The sequence below is a fragment of the Procambarus clarkii genome, chromosome 61 (genome assembly GCF_040958095.1).
Source record: "Procambarus clarkii isolate CNS0578487 chromosome 61, FALCON_Pclarkii_2.0, whole genome shotgun sequence".
Classification (NCBI taxonomy): Eukaryota; Metazoa; Arthropoda; class Malacostraca; order Decapoda; family Cambaridae; genus Procambarus; species Procambarus clarkii.
Window position 1 is genome coordinate 10,008,864 of NC_091210.1, and position 24,702 is coordinate 10,033,565.

The window sequence follows — 24,702 nt, forward strand, 5'->3', positions numbered from 1 at the left end:
ACCACAACGGAGCCAGGTGTTTGGGTTCTGGGCGCCCTCCCAGGGAGAACACCAATCAACAGTCCACACCGCCCGTCAGGCAAAACACCTCCCAGACCTTCATTCCCACAGAAAATTTATTAGAAGCTATCAAAGCAACATCAGCCAGAACCTTGCAACACATCCCTAAAGCAGCCCGCTCCCATGCAGCAGCCAAATTATCTGCCCTCCTGAGAAAGGTCAACGACTCTCCTTGAACGACCTAAGCATGACACAACCTCCTAATGTTTGGCAACATATGTCTAGCCACCCCTGCAAGGAGAGACAAAACCTTAGCTGCCTCAGTCATCAAAGCTATAAAAGATTTTCCCAGGGAGTACAACGAGGTGCGTCTTCCCACTCGCGCGAGAAACACCCACGGCAGGTAGAGCAACAGTGGCATATCCGAGACATCAAAAATCAGAACATAAGTCACCAAGAAAATAGAAGAAGGAAACACTATTAGCAATAAGAGTCATCACCAGTGAGGACACAATTGCCGACAGAGATGCCGCAACAGCTCAAGCCCTAAGGGAGAAACACCCACCCAGGGCTTCGCGTAAGGACGACATTGTACAAGTGGGGGTTACCGGAGCAGAACCTCTCTTGGTGGCTTAATCTGTGGTCCATAAAGCAGCCTTTTCCTTCCCAACAGCATCAGCAGGTGGGTTCGCAGGACTAAAACCCAACCACCTCAACCAAATGCTCAACCCTGCACTGGGTGACATTGCAAAGAACCTCTTGGTGGAACTAACCAGATTCACCAACACATGTCTAGCTGGCAACATACCAGCGACCATAAGACCTATCTTTTTTGGAGCCTCTCTCTGTGCTCTAAAGAAAAAGGATGGAGGGATCAGGCCAAAAGCTGTGGGCAATTCTCTCGGGCGTCTCATTGCAAAGGCAGCTGCAAGAACAGTTTGTGATGCAGCGGCCAACATGCTGAAGCATGTTCATCGCCAACATCACAGACGAAAAGGCCCTTATCAAGCTAGATTTAAAAAATGCCTTCAATTTGGTGCGGAGGGATGCTGTACTCCTTGCGGTTCATAGTCATTTCCCTTCCATCTACCCTTTTGTACATTCATGCTACAGTATGGATCTATAGATACTTTTTGGCGAACATAAAATTGACTCGCGAGAAGGCGTCCAACAGGGTGACCCCCTTTCTCCTCTCCTTTTCTGCTTAGTCATCAAACAAGTCACAGAGGTCCTGTCCAGCGAGCTTAACATCTGGTTCTTGAATAATGGTACCCTGGCTGGTTCCCAAGACTCCCTCCTGGAGGACATCAAAAAAATCCAGGAGCAAGGTGCAGCTTTAGGCCTCACCCTGAACCCTTCTAAATGTGAAATAATATGTTCCAACCAGGGCATCGTAGAGAGAATAGAGGGTCTTCTGCCAAATATCCATAAAACTAAACCTGAAGACAGCACACTCCTAGGAGCTCCCCTGGGGTTGAAAGCCATCGATGAGGTTCTTGATAAGAAAATCGCCGACCTTAAGAGGATGGATGGGAGGATTGAGGATATTGATGCTCATGATGCACTCTACCTCATCATCAGATGTCTGTCCCTCCCCAGGTTAACCTACTTTCTGAGGTGTTCACCATCTTACAGTAGCCAAAAACTAGGTGAGTATGACCGGTTACTGAAATCAATGCTAGAAAAAGCCTTTAACCTCTCTCTTGATGACCTACAGTGGAAACAAGCCTCTCTTCCCCTAAGACTTGGGGGCCTCGGAGTTTGAACAGCAATGGAAATCGCTGTTCCAGCCTTCCTGTCCTCCATATCGGCATCCGACGACCTTGTGAAGGAAATTCTACCTGCCCACTTACATCAGCTGGCAGGTGTACATGATCCTAATTTTACATTCTGTGCCACAGAGTGGGCCTCTCGTGCAGGCCCATCACCTCAACCACCATCCTTGAAAGCCCACAAGCAATCCAGCTGGGATGACCCCATTGTAGACCAAGTTGCTGCAGGGTGCCTGGGTGCTGCATCAACACAAGACGACATTGCTCGCCTCACAGCAGTAGCAGCCCCACATGCAGGGGATTTCCTGTTATCAACCCCAATGTTGGCAACTGGCACGCATCCCACACCACACGCTCTCCGAATTGCTGTAGCCCTCCGCCTTGCTGGCCCAATCCACACCATATATAGGTGTATTTCCGGCGAGGTGGTGGCTGACAGGTACGGCCACCATGGCCTACTCTGCCAAAGCACAGGGGGTGGCACTCGAGGCACAGTGAAGTTAACGACATCATCAAGAGGAGCCTCACCACAGCTGGATGCCCAGCTGAAAGAGAGGCCCGTTACCTAACGCCCCGTAACTCTGATGCTCTTATTGGTCGCCCGGATGGTATAACATTGAACCCCTAGAAGAATGGCAAGCAGTTGGTATGGGACTACACGTGCGTGTCAACCCTGGCTAACACCTACATTGATCTCAGTGTTGCACAGCCAGGTGGCGCTGCCACCCACAGGGAAGCAGCCAAATCCCATAAGTATAGAGAACTGGATCACAACTACAATTTTGTCCCCATTACTTCTGAAACACTCGGCGCCTGGGGTAAAAGTGCTACCAGTTTTTTGAAGGAACTGGGTTCTAGGCTCATTGAAACAACAAGGGAACCTAGAGCGGTCAGCTTTCTTTTCCAGCGCCTCAGCGTGGTGATACAGAAGGAAAATGCACACTGCATTCAGGGTTCCTTCCCGCCATCTGAAGAACTGGAGAAACTCGACAACCTATGATAACCATCTTTGTACCCTATATATAACTCCGTTTTTGTATCAAAGTTCAAATAAAACATATATATATGTGTATATACAAAAGAATGGGGGGTGGTAGGAGAAGATAATAATTGTGTTCAGTGAGAAGCCACAAGGTCTCCTCTGAATACTTTTTATTTTCGTCTCCGAGGCTATGGGTCCCCACATTGGCAACAGAGGTGGTACCCTCACAAACTTATATATATATATATATATATATATATATATATATATATATATATATATATATATGTGTGTGTGTATATCACGAAAATAAACACGTGATTAAGAATGTGACAATGTCAGACCACGGAGGAAAATGAAACAGGAAATTTCCTTAAGTACTTTCGTATATTAAATACATCTTCAGAAGGAAATTTCAGAATTTCCTTCTGAAGATGTATTTAATATACGAAAGTACTTAAGGAAATTTCCTGTTTCATTTTCCTCCGTGGTCTGACATTGTCACACACACACATATATATATATATATATATATATATATATATATATATATATATATATATATATATATATATATATATATATATATATATATATATATATATATATATATGTGTGTGTAATTAAATTTGACCGAAAAAGTAAGATTAATAATTCTAACACGAATTTTCTCAATATTTCTTATGTTTCTTTTCAATGTTGATCGTAATTGAAAAATCAATTCTCCAAAATTCATTTTTATTTCAAGTCTGATGTGATACTTAAACGGGTTTCGTAATAACTTATTACATTTTCAAAGACTTTAGTTATATATATATATATATATATATATATATATATATATATATATATATATATATATATATATATATATATATGTATATATATATATATATATATATATATATATATATGTATATATATATATATATATATATATATATATATATATATATATATATATATAAATATATATATATATATATATATATATATATATATATATATATATATATATATATATATATATATATATATATATATATATATATATATATATATATATATGTGTGTGTGTAATTAAATTTGACCGAAAAAGTAAGATTAATAATTCTAACACGAATTTTCTCAATATTTCTTATGTTTCTTTTCAATGTTGATCGTAATTGAAAAATCAATTCTCCAAAATTCATTTTTATTTCAAGTCTGATGTGATACTTAAACGGGTTTCGTAATAACTTATTACATTTTCAAAGACTTTAGTTTACACACACACAGCTATAACCTGCAAGCACTAAACAGAGTTCTACTATGCTATCATTTAAACAGCTTTCATCTTATATACCCGCATTTGGGTGAGGTGATATGTTACAACAGTTTTGGAGGAGGTAAACAAAACTTTCAACACAAGATAGAGCAAACTTTCAAACTAATCGCTTCCCCAGCCCCCAAGGCCGGGAAGTACCTACTCTCCATCTCCTTCCCCACCCCACCACGTCACCTCCCCACCCACGAGGCCACCTTGCCACCCGCCCATAGAAGCCGGGAGGCTCCCATGTGTGCCTACGCCACCCGCCCACCCAAAGTATACCCACATATTGTGTAGTGGGTGTATATCCACACTTTGTATACAGGTGGTATATGTATTACCACTCATCTGAGTAGTAAGTGCCACGGCCAGCTGTTCATCCCCCCAGCCTCCAGTCTCCACCCGCCGTCCACCCTCCTACCCAGCGCCCACCGAGCGCCCGCCCATGTCTCAGGGCTCAACAGACAGCCAGGCTTCTCCAAGCCAAGATGAGCCATCAAGCAGGGGTAGACAAGGCAGATGTCAGACGTGTGACAAGGTATGCTATGTCCGGTCGAGTGACGGTAATGTGCGCAATCATTACCACAACGGAGCCAGGTGTTTGGGTTCTGGGCGCCCTCCCAGGGAGAACACCAATCAACAGTCCACACCGCCCGTCAGGCAAAACACCTCCCAGACCTTCATTCCCACAGAAAATTTATTAGAAGCTATCAAAGCAACATCAGCCAGAACCTTGCAACACATCCCTAAAGCAGCCCGCTCCCATGCAGCAGCCAAATTATCTGCCCTCCTGAGAAAGGTCAACGACTCTCCTTGAACGACCTAAGCATGACACAACCTCCTAATGTTTGGCAACATATGTCTAGCCACCCCTGCAAGGAGAGACAAAACCTTAGCTGCCTCAGTCATCAAAGCTATAAAAGATTTTCCCAGGGAGTACAACGAGGTGCGTCTTCCCACTCGCGCGAGAAACACCCACGGCAGGTAGAGCAACAGTGGCATATCCGAGACATCAAAAATCAGAACATAAGTCACCAAGAAAATAGAAGAAGGAAACACTATTAGCAATAAGAGTCATCACCAGTGAGGACACAATTGCCGACAGAGATGCCGCAACAGCTCAAGCCCTAAGGGAGAAACACCCACCCAGGGCTTCGCGTAAGGACGACATTGTACAAGTGGGGGTTACCGGAGCAGAACCTCTCTTGGTGGCTTAATCTGTGGTCCATAAAGCAGCCTTTTCCTTCCCAACAGCATCAGCAGGTGGGTTCGCAGGACTAAAACCCAACCACCTCAACCAAATGCTCAACCCTGCACTGGGTGACATTGCAAAGAACCTCTTGGTGGAACTAACCAGATTCACCAACACATGTCTAGCTGGCAACATACCAGCGACCATAAGACCTATCTTTTTTGGAGCCTCTCTCTGTGCTCTAAAGAAAAAGGATGGAGGGATCAGGCCAAAAGCTGTGGGCAATTCTCTCGGGCGTCTCATTGCAAAGGCAGCTGCAAGAACAGTTTGTGATGCAGCGGCCAACATGCTGAAGCATGTTCATCGCCAACATCACAGACGAAAAGGCCCTTATCAAGCTAGATTTAAAAAATGCCTTCAATTTGGTGCGGAGGGATGCTGTACTCCTTGCGGTTCATAGTCATTTCCCTTCCATCTACCCTTTTGTACATTCATGCTACAGTATGGATCTATAGATACTTTTTGGCGAACATAAAATTGACTCGCGAGAAGGCGTCCAACAGGGTGACCCCCTTTCTCCTCTCCTTTTCTGCTTAGTCATCAAACAAGTCACAGAGGTCCTGTCCAGCGAGCTTAACATCTGGTTCTTGAATAATGGTACCCTGGCTGGTTCCCAAGACTCCCTCCTGGAGGACATCAAAAAAATCCAGGAGCAAGGTGCAGCTTTAGGCCTCACCCTGAACCCTTCTAAATGTGAAATAATATGTTCCAACCAGGGCATCGTAGAGAGAATAGAGGGTCTTCTGCCAAATATCCATAAAACTAAACCTGAAGACAGCACACTCCTAGGAGCTCCCCTGGGGTTGAAAGCCATCGATGAGGTTCTTGATAAGAAAATCGCCGACCTTAAGAGGATGGATGGGAGGATTGAGGATATTGATGCTCATGATGCACTCTACCTCATCATCAGATGTCTGTCCCTCCCCAGGTTAACCTACTTTCTGAGGTGTTCACCATCTTACAGTAGCCAAAAACTAGGTGAGTATGACCGGTTACTGAAATCAATGCTAGAAAAAGCCTTTAACCTCTCTCTTGATGACCTACAGTGGAAACAAGCCTCTCTTCCCCTAAGACTTGGGGGCCTCGGAGTTTGAACAGCAATGGAAATCGCTGTTCCAGCCTTCCTGTCCTCCATATCGGCATCCGACGACCTTGTGAAGGAAATTCTACCTGCCCACTTACATCAGCTGGCAGGTGTACATGATCCTAATTTTACATTCTGTGCCACAGAGTGGGCCTCTCGTGCAGGCCCATCACCTCAACCACCATCCTTGAAAGCCCACAAGCAATCCAGCTGGGATGACCCCATTGTAGACCAAGTTGCTGCAGGGTGCCTGGGTGCTGCATCAACACAACACGACATTGCTCGCCTCACAGCAGTAGCAGCCCCACATGCAGGGGATTTCCTGTTATCAACCCCAATGTTGGCAACTGGCACGCATCCCACACCACACGCTCTCCGAATTGCTGTAGCCCTCCGCCTTGCTGGCCCAATCCACACCATATATAGGTGTATTTCCGGCGAGGTGGTGGCTGACAGGTACGGCCACCATGGCCTACTCTGCCAAAGCACAGGGGGTGGCACTCGAGGCACAGTGAAGTTAACGACATCATCAAGAGGAGCCTCACCACAGCTGGATGCCCAGCTGAAAGAGAGGCCCGTTACCTAACGCCCCGTAACTCTGATGCTCTTATTGGTCGCCCGGATGGTATAACATTGAACCCCTAGAAGAATGGCAAGCAGTTGGTATGGGACTACACGTGCGTGTCAACCCTGGCTAACACCTACATTGATCTCAGTGTTGCACAGCCAGGTGGCGCTGCCACCCACAGGGAAGCAGCCAAATCCCGTAAGTATAGAGAACTGGATCACAACTACAATTTTGTCCCCATTACTTCTGAAACACTCGGCGCCTGGGGTAAAAGTGCTACCAGTTTTTTGAAGGAACTGGGTTCTAGGCTCATTGAAACAACAAGGGAACCTAGAGCGGTCAGCTTTCTTTTCCAGCGCCTCAGCGTGGTGATACAGAAGGAAAATGCACACTGCATTCAGGGTTCCTTCCCGCCATCTGAAGAGCTGGAGAAACTCGACAACCTATGATAACCATCTTTGTACCCTATATATAACTCCGTTTTTGTATCAAAGTTCAAATAAAACATATATATATGTGTATATACAAAAGAATGGGGGGTGGTAGGAGAAGATAATAATTGTGTTCAGTGAGAAGCCACAAGGTCTCCTCTGAATACTTTTTATTTTCGTCTCCGAGGCTATGGGTCCCCACATTGGCAACAGAGGTGGTACCCTCACAAACTTATATATATATATATATATATATATATATATATATATATATATATATATATATATATATATATATATATATATGTGTGTGTGTATATCACGAAAATAAACACGTGATTAAGAATGTGACAATGTCAGACCACGGAGGAAAATGAAACAGGAAATTTCCTTAAGTACTTTCGTATATTAAATACATCTTCAGAAGGAAATTTCAGAATTTCCTTCTGAAGATGTATTTAATATACGAAAGTACTTAAGGAAATTTCCTGTTTCATTTTCCTCCGTGGTCTGACATTGTCACACACACACATATATATATATATATATATGCGAACAAGCCTGAATGGTCCCCAGGACATATGCAACTGAAAACTCACACCCCAGAAGTGACTCGAACCCATACTCCCAGAAGCAACGCATCTGGTATGTACAAGACGCCTTAATCCACTTGACCATCACGACCGGACATAATGAGGTGATAGCCGAGGCTATTTGAACCACCCCACCGCCGGCACTCGGATAGTTATCTTGGGCATAGCATTTTACCAAATCACCTCATTCTTTTGGGGCAACACGTGAGGAACACAAATGCGAACAAGCCTGAATGGTCCCCAGGACATATGCAACTGAAAACTCACACCCCAGAAGTGACTCGAACCCATACTCCCAGAAGCAACGCATCTGGTATGTACAAGACGCCTTAATCCACTTGACCATCACGACCGGACATAATGAGGTGATAGCCGAGGCTATTTGAACCACCCCACCGCCGGCACTCGGATAGTTATCTTGGGCATAGCATTTTACCAAATCACCTCATTCTTTTGGGGCAACACGTGAGGAACACAAATGCGAACAAGCCTGAATGGTCCCCAGGACATATGCAACTGAAAACTCACACCCCAGAAGTGACTCGAACCCATACTCCCAGAAGCAACGCATCTGGTATGTACAAGACGCCTTAATCCACTTGACCATCACGACCGGACATAATGAGGTGATAGCCGAGGCTATTTGAACCACCCCACCGCCGGCACTCGGATAGTTATCTTGGGCATAGCATTTTACCAAATCACCTCATTCTTTTGGGGCAACACGTGAGGAACACAAATGCGAACAAGCCTGAATGGTCCCCAGGACATATGCAACTGAAAACTCACACCCCAGAAGTGACTCGAACCCATACTCCCAGAAGCAACGCATCTGGTATGTACAAGACGCCTTAATCCACTTGACCATCACGACCGGACATAATGAGGTGATAGCCGAGGCTATTTGAACCACCCCACCGCCGGCACTCGGATAGTTATCTTGGGCATAGCATTTTACCAAATCACCTCATTCTTTTGGGGCAACACGTGAGGAACACAAATGCGAACAAGCCTGAATGGTCCCCAGGACATATGCAACTGAAAACTCACACCCCAGAAGTGACTCGAACCCATACTCCCAGAAGCAACGCATCTGGTATGTACAAGACGCCTTAATCCACTTGACCATCACGACCGGACATAATGAGGTGATAGCCGAGGCTATTTGAACCACCCCACCGCCGGCACTCGGATAGTTATCTTGGGCATAGCATTTTACCAAATCACCTCATTCTTTTGGGGCAACACGTGAGGAACACAAATGCGAACAAGCCTGAATGGTCCCCAGGACATATGCAACTGAAAACTCACACCCCAGAAGTGACTCGAACCCATACTCCCAGAAGCAACGCATCTGGTATGTACAAGACGCCTTAATCCACTTGACCATCACGACCGGACATAATGAGGTGATAGCCGAGGCTATTTGAACCACCCCACCGCCGGCACTCGGATAGTTATCTTGGGCATAGCATTTTACCAAATCACCTCATTCTTTTGGGGCAACACGTGAGGAACACAAATGCGAACAAGCCTGAATGGTCCCCAGGACATATGCAACTGAAAACTCACACCCCAGAAGTGACTCGAACCCATACTCCCAGAAGCAACGCATCTGGTATGTACAAGACGCCTTAATCCACTTGACCATCACGACCGGACATAATGAGGTGATAGCCGAGGCTATTTGAACCACCCCACCGCCGGCACTCGGATAGTTATCTTGGGCATAGCATTTTACCAAATCACCTCATTCTTTTGGGGCAACACGTGAGGAACACAAATGCGAACAAGCCTGAATGGTCCCCAGGACATATGCAACTGAAAACTCACACCCCAGAAGTGACTCGAACCCATACTCCCAGAAGCAACGCATCTGGTATGTACAAGACGCCTTAATCCACTTGACCATCACGACCGGACATAATGAGGTGATAGCCGAGGCTATTTGAACCACCCCACCGCCGGCACTCGGATAGTTATCTTGGGCATAGCATTTTACCAAATCACCTCATTCTTTTGGGGCAACACGTGAGGAACACAAATGCGAACAAGCCTGAATGGTCCCCAGGACATATGCAACTGAAAACTCACACCCCAGAAGTGACTCGAACCCATACTCCCAGAAGCAACGCATCTGGTATGTACAAGACGCCTTAATCCACTTGACCATCACGACCGGACATAATGAGGTGATAGCCGAGGCTATTTGAACCACCCCACCGCCGGCACTCGGATAGTTATCTTGGGCATAGCATTTTACCAAATCACCTCATTCTTTTGGGGCAACACGTGAGGAACACAAATGCGAACAAGCCTGAATGGTCCCCAGGACATATGCAACTGAAAACTCACACCCCAGAAGTGACTCGAACCCATACTCCCAGAAGCAACGCATCTGGTATGTACAAGACGCCTTAATCCACTTGACCATCACGACCGGACATAATGAGGTGATAGCCGAGGCTATTTGAACCACCCCACCGCCGGCACTCGGATAGTTATCTTGGGCATAGCATTTTACCAAATCACCTCATTCTTTTGGGGCAACACGTGAGGAACACAAATGCGAACAAGCCTGAATGGTCCCCAGGACATATGCAACTGAAAACTCACACCCCAGAAGTGACTCGAACCCATACTCCCAGAAGCAACGCATCTGGTATGTACAAGACGCCTTAATCCACTTGACCATCACGACCGGACATAATGAGGTGATAGCCGAGGCTATTTGAACCACCCCACCGCCGGCACTCGGATAGTTATCTTGGGCATAGCATTTTACCAAATCACCTCATTCTTTTGGGGCAACACGTGAGGAACACAAATGCGAACAAGCCTGAATGGTCCCCAGGACATATGCAACTGAAAACTCACACCCCAGAAGTGACTCGAACCCATACTCCCAGAAGCAACGCATCTGGTATGTACAAGACGCCTTAATCCACTTGACCATCACGACCGGACATAATGAGGTGATAGCCGAGGCTATTTGAACCACCCCACCGCCGGCACTCGGATAGTTATCTTGGGCATAGCATTTTACCAAATCACCTCATTCTTTTGGGGCAACACGTGAGGAACACAAATGCGAACAAGCCTGAATGGTCCCCAGGACATATGCAACTGAAAACTCACACCCCAGAAGTGACTCGAACCCATACTCCCAGAAGCAACGCATCTGGTATGTACAAGACGCCTTAATCCACTTGACCATCACGACCGGACATAATGAGGTGATAGCCGAGGCTATTTGAACCACCCCACCGCCGGCACTCGGATAGTTATCTTGGGCATAGCATTTTACCAAATCACCTCATTCTTTTGGGGCAACACGTGAGGAACACAAATGCGAACAAGCCTGAATGGTCCCCAGGACATATGCAACTGAAAACTCACACCCCAGTTAGCCTCGGCTATCACCTCATTATGTCCGGTCGTGATGGTCAAGTGGATTAAGGCTTCTTGTACATACCAGATGCGTTGCTTCTGGGAGTATGGGTTCGAGTCACTTCTGGGGTGTGAGTTTTCAGTTGCATATGTCCTGGGGACCATTCAGGCTTGTTCGCATTTGTGTTCCTCACGTGTTGCCCCAAAAGAATGAGGTGATTTGGTAAAATGCTATGCCCAAGATAACTATCCGAGTGCCGGCGGTGGGGTGGTTCAAATAGCCTCGGCTATCACCTCATTATGTCCGGTCGTGATGGTCAAGTGGATTAAGGCGTCTTGTACATACCAGATGCGTTGCTTCTGGGAGTATGGGTTCGAGTCACTTCTGGGGTGTGAGTTTTCAGTTGCATATGTCCTGGGGACCATTCAGGCTTGTTCGCATTTGTGTTCCTCACGTGTTGCCCCAAAAGAATGAGGTGATTTGGTAAAATGCTATGCCCAAGATAACTATCCGAGTGCCGGCGGTGGGGTGGTTCAAATAGCCTCGGCTATCACCTCATTATGTCCGGTCGTGATGGTCAAGTGGATTAAGGCGTCTTGTACATACCAGATGCGTTGCTTCTGGGAGTATGGGTTCGAGTCACTTCTGGGGTGTGAGTTTTCAGTTGCATATGTCCTGGGGACCATTCAGGCTTGTTCGCATTTGTGTTCCTCACGTGTTGCCCCAAAAGAATGAGGTGATTTGGTAAAATGCTATGCCCAAGATAACTATCCGAGTGCCGGCGGTGGGGTGGTTCAAATAGCCTCGGCTATCACCTCATTATGTCCGGTCGTGATGGTCAAGTGGATTAAGGCGTCTTGTACATACCAGATGCGTTGCTTCTGGGAGTATGGGTTCGAGTCACTTCTGGGGTGTGAGTTTTCAGTTGCATATGTCCTGGGGACCATTCAGGCTTGTTCGCATTTGTGTTCCTCACGTGTTGCCCCAAAAGAATGAGGTGATTTGGTAAAATGCTATGCCCAAGATAACTATCCGAGTGCCGGCGGTGGGGTGGTTCAAATAGCCTCGGCTATCACCTCATTATGTCCGGTCGTGATGGTCAAGTGGATTAAGGCGTCTTGTACATACCAGATGCGTTGCTTCTGGGAGTATGGGTTCGAGTCACTTCTGGGGTGTGAGTTTTCAGTTGCATATGTCCTGGGGACCATTCAGGCTTGTTCGCATTTGTGTTCCTCACGTGTTGCCCCAAAAGAATGAGGTGATTTGGTAAAATGCTATGCCCAAGATAACTATCCGAGTGCCGGCGGTGGGGTGGTTCAAATAGCCTCGGCTATCACCTCATTATGTCCGGTCGTGATGGTCAAGTGGATTAAGGCGTCTTGTACATACCAGATGCGTTGCTTCTGGGAGTATGGGTTCGAGTCACTTCTGGGGTGTGAGTTTTCAGTTGCATATGTCCTGGGGACCATTCAGGCTTGTTCGCATTTGTGTTCCTCACGTGTTGCCCCAAAAGAATGAGGTGATTTGGTAAAATGCTATGCCCAAGATAACTATCCGAGTGCCGGCGGTGGGGTGGTTCAAATAGCCTCGGCTATCACCTCATTATGTCCGGTCGTGATGGTCAAGTGGATTAAGGCGTCTTGTACATACCAGATGCGTTGCTTCTGGGAGTATGGGTTCGAGTCACTTCTGGGGTGTGAGTTTTCAGTTGCATATGTCCTGGGGACCATTCAGGCTTGTTCGCATTTGTGTTCCTCACGTGTTGCCCCAAAAGAATGAGGTGATTTGGTAAAATGCTATGCCCAAGATAACTATCCGAGTGCCGGCGGTGGGGTGGTTCAAATAGCCTCGGCTATCACCTCATTATGTCCGGTCGTGATGGTCAAGTGGATTAAGGCGTCTTGTACATACCAGATGCGTTGCTTCTGGGAGTATGGGTTCGAGTCACTTCTGGGGTGTGAGTTTTCAGTTGCATATGTCCTGGGGACCATTCAGGCTTGTTCGCATTTGTGTTCCTCACGTGTTGCCCCAAAAGAATGAGGTGATTTGGTAAAATGCTATGCCCAAGATAACTATCCGAGTGCCGGCGGTGGGGTGGTTCAAATAGCCTCGGCTATCACCTCATTATGTCCGGTCGTGATGGTCAAGTGGATTAAGGCGTCTTGTACATACCAGATGCGTTGCTTCTGGGAGTATGGGTTCGAGTCACTTCTGGGGTGTGAGTTTTCAGTTGCATATGTCCTGGGGACCATTCAGGCTTGTTCGCATTTGTGTTCCTCACGTGTTGCCCCAAAAGAATGAGGTGATTTGGTAAAATGCTATGCCCAAGATAACTATCCGAGTGCCGGCGGTGGGGTGGTTCAAATAGCCTCGGCTATCACCTCATTATGTCCGGTCGTGATGGTCAAGTGGATTAAGGCGTCTTGTACATACCAGATGCGTTGCTTCTGGGAGTATGGGTTCGAGTCACTTCTGGGGTGTGAGTTTTCAGTTGCATATGTCCTGGGGACCATTCAGGCTTGTTCGCATTTGTGTTCCTCACGTGTTGCCCCAAAAGAATGAGGTGATTTGGTAAAATGCTATGCCCAAGATAACTATCCGAGTGCCGGCGGTGGGGTGGTTCAAATAGCCTCGGCTATCACCTCATTATGTCCGGTCGTGATGGTCAAGTGGATTAAGGCGTCTTGTACATACCAGATGCGTTGCTTCTGGGAGTATGGGTTCGAGTCACTTCTGGGGTGTGAGTTTTCAGTTGCATATGTCCTGGGGACCATTCAGGCTTGTTCGCATTTGTGTTCCTCACGTGTTGCCCCAAAAGAATGAGGTGATTTGGTAAAATGCTATGCCCAAGATAACTATCCGAGTGCCGGCGGTGGGGTGGTTCAAATAGCCTCGGCTATCACCTCATTATGTCCGGTCGTGATGGTCAAGTGGATTAAGGCGTCTTGTACATACCAGATGCGTTGCTTCTGGGAGTATGGGTTCGAGTCACTTCTGGGGTGTGAGTTTTCAGTTGCATATGTCCTGGGGACCATTCAGGCTTGTTCGCATTTGTGTTCCTCACGTGTTGCCCCAAAAGAATGAGGTGATTTGGTAAAATGCTATGCCCAAGATAACTATCCGAGTGCCGGCGGTGGGGTGGTTCAAATAGCCTCGGCTATCACCTCATTATGTCCGGTCGTGATGGTCAAGTGGATTAAGGCGTCTTGTACATACCAGATGCGTTGCTTCTGGGAGTATGGGTTCGAGTCACTTCTGGGGTGTGAGTTTTCAGTTGCATATGTCCTGGGGACCATTCAGGCTTGTTCGCATTTGTGTTCCTCACGTGTTGCCCCAAAAGAATGAGGTGATTTGGTAAAATGCTATGCCCAAGATAACTATCCGAGTGCCGGCGGTGGGGTGGTTCAAATAGCCTCGGCTATCACCTCATTATGTCCGGTCGTGATGGTCAAGTGGATTAAGGCGTCTTGTACATACCAGATGCGTTGCTTCTGGGAGTATGGGTTCGAGTCACTTCTGGGGTGTGAGTTTTCAGTTATATATATATATATATATATATATATATATATATATATATATATATATATATATATATATATATATATATATGTATATATATATATATATATATAAGTTAAAGGTAAGAACAGAAGTAACTGCAAAGGGCCTATTGGCCCGTATTTCTTGATGCTTCTATATTGATGTGGAGTCTTGAAGTGGGTAGAATATAGTTGTGCATTAATTGGCTGTTCATTGCTGGTGTCGACTTCTTAATGTGTGTGTCGACTTCTTCTACACATTAAGAAGTCGACACCAGCAATCAGCAGCCAATTAATGCACAACTATATTCTACCCACTTCAAGACTCCGCACCAATATAGGAGCATCAAGAAATATGAGCCAATAGGCCCTTTGCAGTTACTTCCATTCTTCCCTTTAACTTACAAAATATTATACCCATTGTTTCGTGTTCTGTCTTGTGTTTAAAGTTTGTTTTCAGCTCATCCAAAACTGTTGTAACATATCACCTCACCCAAATGCAGGTATAAAAATTCGAAGCTGTTTAAACTCTAGTTTACACGCACACACAACTATAACTGAACAGAGTTTAAACAGCTTCGAATTTTTATACCTGCATTTGGGTGAGGTGATAAGTCTTTGAAAATGTAATAAGTTTTACGAAACGCGCTCAAGTGTCGCGTCTGACTAGAAATAAAAATGAGTTTTGGAGAATTGATTTTTCAGTTACCATCAACAGTGAAAAAAATATAAGAAACATTGAGAAAATTCGTGTTAGAATTATTAATCTTACTTTTTCGGTCATATTTAATAATATATGTCTACAGGAAAGACTGCTACCAAAAAATACAAATATATATATATATACATATATATATATATATATATATATATATATATATATATATATATATATATATATATATATATATATATATATATATATATATATATATATTTATATATATATATATATATATATATATATATATATATATATATATATATATATATATATATATATATATATACATATATATATATATATATATATATATATATATATATATATATATATATATATATATATATATATATATATATATATGTCGTACCTAGTAGCCAGAATGCACTTCTCGGCCTACTATGCAAGGCCCGATTTGCCTAATAAGCCAAGTTTTCCTGAATTAATATATATTCTCAAATTTTTTTCTTATGAAATGATAAAGCTACCCATTTCATTATGTATGAGGTAAATTTTTTTTTATTGGAGTTAAAATTATCGTAGATATATGACCGAACCTAACCTAACCTAACCTATCTTTATAGGTTAGGTTAGGTTAGGTAGCCGAAAAAAGGTAGGTTAGGTTAGGTTAGGTAGGTTAGGTAGTCGAAAAATAATTAATTCATGAAAACTTGGCTTATTAGGCAAATCGGGCCTTGCATAATAGGCTGAGAAGTGCGTTCTGGCTACTAGGTACGACATATATATATATATATATATATATATATATATATATATATATATATATATATATATATATATATATATATATATATATATATATATATATATATATATATATATATATATATATATTTATATATATATATATATATATATATATATATATATATATATATATATATATATATATATATATATGACAGTGTCAGACCACGAAGGAAAAATGAAACAGGAAATTTCCTTAAGTACTTTCGTATATTAAATACATCTTCAGAAGGTCCTTCTGAAGATGTATTTAATATACGAAAGTACTTAAGGAAATTTCCTGTTTCATTTTTCCTTCGTGGTCTGACATTGTCACATTCTTAATCACGTGTTTATTTTCGTGATATACACACATATATATATATATATATATATATATATATATATATATATATATATATATATATATATATATATATATATATATATATATATATATATGTATATATATATATATATATATATATATATAAATATATATATATATATATTAGTATATTTTGGTAGCAGTCTTTCCTGTAGACATATATTATTAAATATGACCGAAAAAGTAAGATTAATAATTCTAACACGAATTTTCTCAATCTTTCGTACATTTCGCTTCACTGTTGGAGGTAAATCAAAAATCACTTCTCCAAAATTCATTTTTATTTCTAGTCTGACGCGACACGGGCGCGTTTCGTAAAACTTATTACATTTTCAAAGACTTCACAAATACACAACTGATTAGAACTTACGTCTCTCTGATATTATATCTACATTTGAGTGAGGTGGGAAGGGTGATGTGGCATTAACACAAGACAGAACAGGAGGGGATATTAATAGGGTATTAAAAGTATCAACACAAGACAGAACAGAAACAATGGGTATTGAATAGAAGTGTTTGTAGAAAGCCTATTGGTCCATATTTCTTGATGCTTCTATATTGGAGCGGAGTCTTGAGGTGGGTAGAATATAGTTGTGCAATAATTGGCTGTTGATTGCTGGTGTTGACTTCTTGATGTGTAGTGCCTCGCAAACGTCAAGCTGCCTGCTATCGCTGTATCTATCGATGATTTCTGTGTTGTTTACTAGGATTTCTCTGGCGATGGTTTGGTTATGGGAAGAGATTATATGTTCCTTAATGGAGCCCTGTTGCTTATGCATCGTTAAACGCCTAGAAAGAGATGTTGTTGTCTTGCCTATATACTGGTTTTTTTTGGAGCTTACAGTCCCCAAGTGGGCATTTGAAGGCATAGACGACGTTAGTCTCTTTTAAAGCGTTCTGTTTTGTGTCTGGAGAGTTTCTCATGAGTAGGCTGGCCGTTTTTCTGGTTTTATAGTAAATCGTCAGTTGTATCCTCTGATTTTTGTCTGTAGGGATAACGTTTCTATTAACAATATCTTTCAGGACCCTTTCCTCCGTTTTATGAGCTGTGGAAAAGAAGTTCCTGTAAAATAGTCTAATAGGGGGTATAGGTGTTGTGTTAGTTGTCTCTTCAGAGGTTGCATGGCTTTTCACTTTCCTTCTTATGTCTTCGATGAAACCATTGGAGAAGCCGTTATTGACTAGGACCTGCCTTACCCTACAGAGTTCTTCGTCGACTTGCTTCCATTCTGAGCTGTGGCTGAGAGCACGGTCGACGTATGCGTTAACAACACTCCTCTTGTACCTGTCGGGGCAGTCGCTGTTGGCATTTAGGCACATTCCTATGTTTGTTTCCTTAGTGTAGACTGCAGTGTGGAAACCTCCGCCCTTTTCCATGACTGTTACATCTAGAAAAGGCAGCTTCCCATCCTTTTCCGTCTCGTAAGTGAAACGCAGCACGGAACTCTGCTCAAATGCCTCCTTCAGCTCCTGCAGATGTCTGACATCAGGTACCTGTGTAAAAATGTCGTCAACATACCTGCAGTATATGGCCGGTTTCAAGTTCATGTCGACTAAGACTTTTTGCTCGATGGTACCCATGTAGAAGTTTGCAAACAGGACACCTAGGGGAGAACCCATGGCGACCCCATCTACTTGCTTATACATGTGCCCATCCGGGCTCAAGAAGGGTGCCTCTTTAGTACAAGCTTGGAGTAGTTTCCTCAGAATACTTTCTGGCATGTCAAGAGGAGTACAGGCTGGATCACGATACACTCTGTCGGCTATCATTCCGATTGTCTCGTCCACAGGTACGTTGGTAAACAGCGATTCAACGTCCAACGAGGCTCTTATCCCTGTGGCCCGTGTGCCCCGCAGTAAGTCCACAAATTCCTTTGGAGACTTCAGGCTGAAGGCGCAAGGAACATAAGGAGTCAGGAGGCCGTTGAGTTGCTTCGCCAGTCTGTACGTGGGTGTGGGTATCTGGCTAATGATTGGCCGAAGTGGGTTTCGAGGTGGGGAATATAAACCTGGATATGCGTATGGAAATGTCAAGACGCACAAGCCTGGAAACCCACTTCGGCCAATCATTAGCCAGATACCCACACCCACGTACAGACTGGCGAAGCGACTCAACGGCCTGCTGACTCCTTATGTTCCTTGCGCCTTCAGCCTGAAGTCTCCAAAGGAATTTGTGGACTTACTGCGGGGCACACGGGCCACAGGGATAAGAGCCTCGTTGGACGTAGAATCGCTGTTTACCAACGTACCTGTGGACGAGACAATCGGAATGATAGCCGACAGAGTGTATCGTGATCCAGCCTGTACTCCTCTTGACATGCCAGAAAGTATTCTGAGGAAACTACTCCAAGCTTGTACTAAAGAGGCACCCTTCTTGAGCCCGGATGGGCACATGTATAAGCAAGTAGATGGGGTCGCCATGGGTTCTCCCCTAGGTGTCCTGTTTGCAAACTTCTACATGGGTACCATCGAGCAAAAAGTCTTAGTCGACATGAACTTGAAACCGGCCATATACTGCAGGTATGTTGACGACATTTTTACACAGGTACCTGATGTCAGACATCTGCAGGAGCTGAAGGAGGCATTTGAGCAGAGTTCCGTGCTGCGTTTCACTTACGAGACGGAAAAGGATGGGAAGCTGCCTTTTCTAGATGTAACAGTCATGGAAAAGGGCGGAGGTTTCCACACTGCAGTCTACACTAAGGAAACAAACATAGGAATGTGCCTAAATGCCAACAGCGACTGCCCCGACAGGTACAAGAGGAGTGTTGTTAACGCATACGTCGACCGTGCTCTCAGCCAAAGCTCAGATTGGAAGCAAGTCGACGAAGAACTCTGTAGGGTAAGGCAGGTCCTAGTCAATAACGGCTTCTCCAATGGTTTCATCGAAGACATCATAAGAAGGAAAGTGAAAAGCCATGCAACCTCTGAAGAGACAACTAACACAACACCTATACCCCCTATTAGACTATTTTACAGGAACTTCTTTTCCACAGCTCATAAAACGGAGGAAAGGGTCCTGAAAGATATTGTTAATAGAAACGTTATCCCTACAGACAAAAATCAGAGGATACAACTGACGATTTACTATAAAACCAGAAAAACGGCCAGCCTACTCATGAGAAACTCTCCAGACACAAAACAGAACGCTTTAAAAGAGACTAACGTCGTCTATGCCTTCAAATGCCCACTTGGGGACTGTAAGCTCCAAAAAAAAACAGTATATAGGCAAGACAACAACATCTCTTTCTAGGCGTTTAACGATGCATAAGCAACAGGGCTCCATTAAGGAACATATAATCTCTTCCCATAACCAAACCATCGCCAGAGAAATCCTAGTAAACAACACAGAAATCATCGATAGATACAGCGATAGCAGGTGGCTTGACGTTTGCGAGGCACTACACATCAAGAAGTCAACACCAGCAATCAACAGCCAATTATTGCACAACTATATTCTACCCACCTCAAGACTCCGCTCCAATATAGAAGCATCAAGAAATATGGACCAATAGGCTTTCTACAAACACTTCTATTCAATACCCATTGTTTCTGTTCTGTCTTGTGTTGATACTTTTAATACCCTATTAATATCCCCTCCTGTTCTGTCTTGTGTTAATGCCACACCACCCTTCCCACCTCACTCAAATGTAGATATAATATCAGAGAGACGTAAGTTCTAATCAGTTGTGTATTTGTGAAGTCTTTGAAAATGTAATAAGTTTTACGAAACGCGCCCGTGTCGCGTCAGACTAGAAATAAAAATGAATTTTGGAGAAGTGATTTTTGATTTACCTCCAACAGTGAAGCGTAATGTACGAAAGATTGAGAAAATTCGTGTTAGAATTATTAATCTTACTTTTTCGGTCATATTTAATTATATATATATATATATATATATATATATATATATATATATATATATATATATATATATATATATAAATATATATATATATATATATATATATATATATATATATATATATATATAAATATATATATATAAATATATATATATATATATATATATATATATATATATATATATATATATATATATATATATATATATATATTAGTATATTTTGGTAGCAGTCTTTCCTGTAGACATATATTATTAAATATGACCGAAAAAGTAAGATTAATAATTCTAACACGAATTTTCTCAATCTTTCGTACATTACGCTTCACTGTTGGAGGTAAATCAAAAATTAATTCTCCAAAATTCATTTTTATTTCTAGTCTGACGCGACACGGGCGCGTTTCGTAAAACTTATTACATTTTCAAAGACTTTAGTTCACAAATACACAACTGATTAGAACTTACGTATCTCCGATTTTATATCTACATTTGAGTGAGGTGGGAGGGGTGATGTGGCATTAACACAAGGCAGAACAAGAGGGGATATTAATAGGGTATTAAAAGTATCAACACAAGACAGAACACAAACAATGGGTATTGAATAGAAGTGTTTGTAGAAAGCCTATTGGTCCATATTTCTTGATGCTTCTATATTGGAGCGGAGTCTTGAGGTGGGTAGAATATAGTTGTGCAATAATTGGCTGTTGATTGCTGGTGTTGACTTCTTGATGTGTAGTGCCTCGCAAACGTCAAGCCGCCTGCTATCGCTGTATCTATCGATGATTTCTGTGTTGTTTACTAGGATTTCTCTGGCGATGGTTTGGTTGTGGGAAGAGATTATATGTTCCTTAATGGAGCCCTGTTGCTTATGCATCGTTAAACGCCTCGAAAGAGATGTTGTTGTCTTGCCTATATACTGGGTTTTTTGGAGCTTACAGTCCCCAAGTGGGCATTTGAAGGCATAGACGACGTTAGTCTCTTTTAAAGCGTTCTGTTTTGTGTCTGGAGAGTTTCTCATGAGTAGGCTGGCCGTTTTTCTGGTTTTATAGTAAATCGTCAGTTGTATCCTCTGATTTTTGTCTGTAGGGATAACGTTTCTATTAACAATATCTTTCAGGACCCTTTCCTCCGTTTTATGAGCTGTGGAAAAGAAGTTCCTGTAAAATAGTCTAATAGGGGGTATATAACTAACACAACACCTATACCCTCTATTAGACTATTTTACAGGAACTTCTTTTCCACAGCTCATAAAACGGAGGAAAGGGTCCTGAAAGATATTGTTAATAGAAACGTTATCCCTACAGACAAAAATCAGAGGATACAACTGACGATTTACTATAAAACCAGAATAACGGCCAGCCTACTCATGAGACACTCTCCAGACACAAAACAGAACGCTTTAAAAGAGACTAACGTCGTCTATGCCTTCAAATGCCCACTTGGGGACTGTAAGCTCCAAAAAAACCAGTATATAGGCAAGACAACAACATCTCTTTTGAGGCGTTTAACGATGCATAAGCAACAGGGCTCCATTAAGGAACATATAATCTCTTCCCACAACCAAACCATCGCCAGAGAAATCCTAGTAAACAACACAGAAATCATCGATAGATACAGCGATAGCAGGCGGCTTGATGTTTGCGAGGCACTACACATCAAGAAGTCAACACCAGCAATCAACAGCCAATTATTGCACAACTATATTCTACCCACCTCAAGACTCCGCTCCAATATAGAAGCATCAAGAAATATGGACCAATATATATATATATATATATATATATATATATATATATATATATATATATATATATATATATATATATATATATATATATGTATATGTAATTTATATATATATATATAATATATATATATATATATATATATATATATATATATATATATATATATATATATTTATATATATATATATATATATATATATATATATATATATATATATATATATATATATATATATATATATATATATATATATATATATATATATATATATATATGTTGGGGACAAAATTATAATGGTGATAAAGATTTCTGTATTTACGCAATTTGGCTGCTTCTGGTGATTGGCAGCATCTCCTGCTTGCGTAGCACTGAAGTCAACATAGGTGTTGGATAAAGTTGAAATGCAAGTGTAGTCACACACCAACTGTCTACCATTCTTCCAGGGGTTCACCATGATTTTGTCTGGACAACCGACAGGGTCATCAGAGTTGTAGGACATTAGGTAACGGAGTTTCTCTCTCTCTCTGCTGGACAACCAGCTGTGGTATGAATTCTCTTAATAATGTCATTAACCTCGCCGTGTCTTGCATGCCATCCCCCGGTCCATTGGCAGAGAAGGCCTTGCCATCCATACATGTCAGCCACTGCCTTGCCGCAAATACACTTGTATTCAGTGTGGATTGGGGCAGCGAGGTGGAGAGCCACAACAATTCGGAGGGCCTGCAGTGTGAGAAGTGTGCCGGTTACTGACATCGGGACTGCTAATAGGAAGTCACCATGAGTGGGAAGCTGCTACAGCTCTAAGTCATTCAGTGTCATGTAGTGTTGTCGCAGCTTCTAGGCACATCGCAGCTTCTTGGTCGACATTGAGATTATCCCAGCTGGATTGCTTGTGGGCTTCAGAAGGTGGTGGTTGGGGTGCTGATCGTACATGAGAGAGACCCGTTTGGTGGTGCAGACCATATAGCTGGGATCATGCACCCCTACCAGTTGAATTAGGTACTCAGGTAGAATTTCCTTCAACAGGTTATCAGATGCCACTGAAGAGGACAGGAACGCTGGTACAGCAATTTGTGTTGCTGTGCAAACACTGAGGCCCCCGAGTCTGTCAGGAAAGGAGGCCTGTTTCCACTGTGAGTCGCTGAGAGAAAGGTTGAGGTTTTTTTTCTAGCATTGATTTCAGCAGGCTGTCGTACTCTTCTAATTTAATATTATTGAAAAATGGCGAACATCTTAGAAAGTAGGTCAGCCTGGGGAGGGACAAGCATCTGGTGATGAGGTAAAGTGCATCATGATCATCGATGTCTTCAATCCTCTCTTTCATCCTCTTCAGGTCAGTGATCTTCTTACCAAGGACCTCGTCGATGGCATTCCCTCCAAAAGGAGGACCTTGGAGTGTGCCGTCTTCAGGGTTGGTTTTATGAATGTCAGGCAAAACATTGGAACTTCGCACTTGGAAGTGTTCAGGGTGAGGCCTAGATTTGCTCCTTGCTCCTGAATTATTCTTATGTCATCCAGGAGGGAGTTTGGGGAGCCAGCTAGAGTACCAACGTCCAACAACCAAATGTTGAGCTCACTGGACAGGTTATTGATGACTTTGATAACTAGGCAGAAAAGAAAAGGAGCAAGGGGTTCACCCTGTTGGACACCTTCTTGTGATCCAATTTCATGTTCCCCGAATAGCAGAGTTAGATTCTTGCTGCAACACGAGTTTACAAACAGGTAGAGGGATAGAAAAAAGTGATGATTCGCACTGAGTACTGCATCCCTTCTTACCAGATTGAAAGCGTTTTTGAAATCTAGTTTTATCAGGGCCGTTTCTCGTCCGTAATGTTGGCAATGTAAGCTCTAGCTGCATGAGCCGCTGCCTCACACCCTTGGGGAATGCCAAATCCAAGCTGTTTTCGCATCAGCATTTCTGCTGCTGCCTGGCTGACTGTTCTAGCAGTAGCCTTAGCGACGAGGCGCTAGAGTGAATTGCCGACAGCTATCGGTCTGATCCCTCTATTCTTTTTCCTCAGGGCACAGAGGGTAGAGCCAAAAAAGAGAGGCAGTAAGGTCTCTGGTATGTTGCCAGCTACACATGTGTTGGAGAATCTAGTTAGTTCCACCAGGAGGCCCTGTGCAATGTCACCCAGTGCAGGGTTGAGCATTTGTTTGATGTGGTTGGGTCTTAGTCCTGTGAACCTGCCTGCTGATCCTGATGGAAAGGATTAAGCTACTTTATACACCACGGATTCGAGCACACACAGGGTTTCTGCTCTGGTGACAGCGACTAGTGGAACACTGTCGTCAAGTCGAGGTCTGG